The 4,383-nt window shown below is 41.2% G+C and overlaps 1 pseudogene; it reads left to right on the top strand.

Annotated features, from left to right (window-relative positions):
• Nucleotides 1–1,268: 1,268 nt before the first annotated feature.
• Nucleotides 1,269–2,323, top strand: LOC149235093 (putative glycosyltransferase At5g03795 pseudogene; annotated as a pseudogene).
• Nucleotides 2,324–4,383: the final 2,060 nt, after the last annotated feature.

Here is a 4,383-nt window from a genome sequence, read left to right as displayed (position 1 = left end):
CAAATGGCCAACTCGGTCACAGTGTTGGCATTTCACGATCTATTGTTTTTGTTGTTGTTGTTGCTGTGGAAGAGGGGCAGAATCTGGAACAACTGAAGTTGAACTGTCATGAAGAGCAGGTGAACTGTCATGAATGAATCCAGCACTTTGAAACTGAATGGGCTTGGCATAGTCTGGAATATGAAAGGACAAGTCCTTGTCATATCCAAGACCAGTTCTGTGCTTGTTGTGGACAAGCTGTTCCCAAGGTCTGATGATGGGCTTGGGAAGTGCAGACTGAACCTCTGCATCTGCATGTAACTTTGCTGCTTTATCTGAATGAACTGTAACATTATTGACTTGCTATTTATGGGAGTCTGCTTCATTGTTCTGAACAGAAACAGGTTCAGAATGATGACTCCACTGGTGTAATTCTTCCTGCTGTAGCTTTGTTTCAATCTGCAAAAACTCAATATTCTCACGTGCAGTTTGCAGAGAGGTTTGGATGTCAAAGAGAGTTTCTTTGTTAACTTTGACCATCTCATCAACAGTGGAATGAATTAGGATATTCAATAACTTTAATGCATCTTCAAGTCTGGCCATTTTTCTTCAATGTCACTTAAAAAACACAACTGAGGCAACAGCAACAGAAAAATAATATTGTACTCTTACTACAAGATATTGTAAGGGCTTATCAAGTGGCAACAATGTCGCGAAAATGGTTGATGGAGCAGGACCTGAGTAAGCTGGATGTTACTAAATTAAACTACAATAAACATTTCTCGTCAAGCTACAATAAACATTGGTACAATTGGGCACATGGTAAATCAACAGTCCACAGTTCGTTTCAAGAATGAACTGGAGCATAACATCACCAATGCAAAAAAATATATAAATGTGAAGATGAGCGTTGTCCTCAACTTCAAACTTCAGAGCATCTAGCTGCTATGGAAATCATGCAAAATCTCTACAAGAAACTGCTCCAAAATCTCTACAAGAAACTGCAAAAAAATGACTTCCAAAAATGTCTTCAAAAATGCTTCAAATTCACTTCACAATGCTGATCACTTCTCCACGAATCACTTCACTCAGAGGTTGTTTCAAATTGTTCCACAGACAACACCAAATCTGCTTCGAGGTGGCTTCAATACTGCTCTTAAAATCTGCTTGAGCATGTGCCAAGTCATAAAAAATTGACTTACAAATCATCTATCAGCGTTAACTCCAGAAATTTGGGCGTTTACCCCCATATAAGTGGGGGTGGCAATGTGCCATGAAGACTGGCTGTTATGGAGGGAGTGTGCAGCCTTAAGTGGAGTCTCGCCCTGGTTCTGGTATTAATCATCGCCAGCTTTTCCATCTTTGACACATATCATGTTAATCTACTGTTATCGTATATTTCATCACAATCTCATACAATACCGAATTATGGATTGCCTTCGCATGGTTCATCCTTGGTCGGTTCACCTGCTGTAGTTCCTCATAACAGAAGCCCTGTCAATGAGAAGCAAGAAAGACGTGGTATTCCGAAGGTGGAAATCAACCTGAGGCGCGCTCGGGCTTCAATAAGGAGAGCGGTTTTGCATGGAGAACAGAAATGGGCACCCGGGGGTAACATTTCCACTAGTGACATCTACAAAAATGTCCTTGCCTTTCATCAGAGCTATTGGGAAATGTGGAAGCGTTTCAAGATCTTCTTATACCGAGATGGGGAACCGCCTCTGGTACACATTGGGCCGTGTAAGAATATCTATACGACGGAAGGCAGGTTCATTGACGAGCTTGAACTGGGGAATCGGTTCCTGACATCGAATCCGGAGGATGCCCATGTTTTTTTTTTTCTTCCCTTCAGCGTAACCCTAATGGTGAGCTACATTTACAAGCCCTATTCATATGATCTCAAGCCCTTACAACGCTTCATGGCAGATTATATTCACATGGTTGCCAACAAGTACTCGTTTTGGAACAGAAGTCAGGGGCCGATCATTTCATGCTGTCATGCCACGACTGGGCACCGATTGCATCTAGCGCAAATCCATTATTGTACAACAATTCAATTCGTGTTCTGTGTAATGCCAATGCTTCAGAAGGATTCAATCCGACAAAAGATGTAACACTTCCAGAGATGAATTTATATACTGGTGAAATGACTGGCTTGGTTGGTGGTCAATCTGCTCTGGAGAGACCTATTTTGGCATTCTTTGCGGGTGGAAATCATGGACCTGTGAGACCCCTATTGTTCAAGCATTGGAAAGAGGGCACTGATAGTGATATGATGCCGCCATTACTGGACAAGGCGGAGTATCGGATTGTACATGCTACAGCAATCTATTATTCGATTTGAAATGCACAGCGAAGTGGAGGGAGGTCGGAGCAGTTTGAATGACACGCAGACCAAAAGGAGAATCAAACGAAAATGAAGAGTTTTGTTGAGTAACGCGCAAGCGGAATTGGGATACTACGTTACCATACCATACATTACCATACGTTAGCTCTGAGACCATACATTACCAGGCGTTTCAATTCAGCACTGGCGCTACTGCTATCAGTGCAACTCCTCCAACTGAGCCAACGATTATACTGGTAGTCTTCAGAAAAAGAGTCTTCAGGCAGCGTGCGTTTCACTCAGCAGTGTTTCAGGCAGCGTTACCGTTTCAGCTCTGACATCATTTGGTATGCAGCTTCAGAAGAGCAGGGCGCAGGTACAGCGCAGGGATGGCAGAATTAATGGAGCGTTACAGAAGACTAGGCCAGCTCTAGTCAGCACTATTCAAGGCAACTCAGACCAGTTGCTCAGGGAAAACAAGCCACTCATCATGGCTCTGATACCATGTTAAACACACATGGATAGGAAAACAATGTGAAAGATAAATCAGTGAGTGCATTTTTTATTAACATAAGATACACATTTATAGTACAATAGGTGACTCTTGGGATTCAGATCCCAAGGTCTCTTGGACTGCTTTGTCCATTCAACTTCCACGCTAACCCATTAGGATTAGGTGTCCAACAATGTGGAGGCCGCGGGAACTGCACTAAGCGTTCCAGTGTTGGTGGTCATCCTTAAACCACCGCCCTTTATACCAACATTTCATAGAGCACATTCAGCCTAATGCTGCCATGCATTTTTTGCACATTTTGTATTACAGCTCTCTTCTTGGACTCATACATAACCCTTCGGATTAAGGGGGGGAATGTTGGACACCTAATCCTAATGGGTTAGCGTGGAAGTTGAATGGACAAAGCAGTCCAAGAGACCTTGGGATCTGAATCCCAAGAGTCACCTATTGTACTATAAATGTGTATCTTATGTTAATAAAAAAATGCACTCACTGATTTATCTTTCACATTGTTTTCCTATCCATGTGTGTTTAACACCATAGAAGAGCTTTTTGAAATGCAACGCACTTCCCATGTGTACAAGGTGAGATGCATCGCACCCTGGCCATGGAGCAAGTGAAATGATCCAGTTTTGACCAGTTCTGAGTAGTTTTTAATGGAGAACTTCTAGGAGATGCTGTAATTAGTTGACCTTGTTCTTTTAGGGGTTGGAACAACACCTTTAGGGACTTAGGAGCCCTTGGTTTATGGACATTTTATGCTTGGGGTTGCAGTGCCCAAAAATGTCTATAACAATACTCCCATTGCATGTGCAATGTCTGGTCTAATACATACCATTGCATACATCAAGCTACCGAATGCACTTACATATGGAACATGGGACATGTCCTCTTCCTCTTCTTGTGTCTTGGTACATTGTTTACCAAATAACTTTTCACCTACAAGAATAGGAACCTTCACCAGTTTACTACCCTGCACTTTAAACCTCTATAATATTGTCTCGACATACTTCCTCTAGTTTAAGTAGAGCTTCCTCTTTTCCCAATCTCATTTAATTCCTATACCCAAAATATAGTTTGCGGCACCAATATCTTTCATGTCGAATTTGGAGGACAATTGAGTCTTCAAATCCTGGATAATTTCTTTGTCATTTCCAACCAACAACATATAAGACTAGATAAATAACATGGCCACCAATTAATTTAAAATACACACAATGATATGCTTTTCTTCGTGTGAAGCCAAGTCCCCGTATAAATGTATCAATTTTTGATACCACATCCTTGGTGACTTTTTAACCCATACAAAGAATTTTTTAACTTGCATACTAATTCTTTCTTACCCTTCATAGAAAAGACTTCTGGTTGCTTCATGTAGATATCTTCTTCCAGATCCCCATGAAGAAATTTTGTCTTCACATCCATTTGTTCTACCTCAAAATAAAAAGAAGCATCAACAAATAAAATTAATCTAATAGAAGCTACCTTGGCGACAGAAGAAAAAATATCACCAAAATCAATTCTTGACACCTGGGAATAACCTTTTGCTAACAACCGAGTTTTA

Source organism: Pinus tabuliformis, chromosome 8 (assembly GCF_031772625.1).
Source record: "Pinus tabuliformis cultivar Carrire ecotype Pingquan chromosome 8, CPIR1, whole genome shotgun sequence".
Taxonomy (NCBI): Eukaryota; Viridiplantae; Streptophyta; class Pinopsida; order Pinales; family Pinaceae; genus Pinus; species Pinus tabuliformis.
This window is presented reverse-complemented; position numbering and strand designations above follow the sequence as displayed.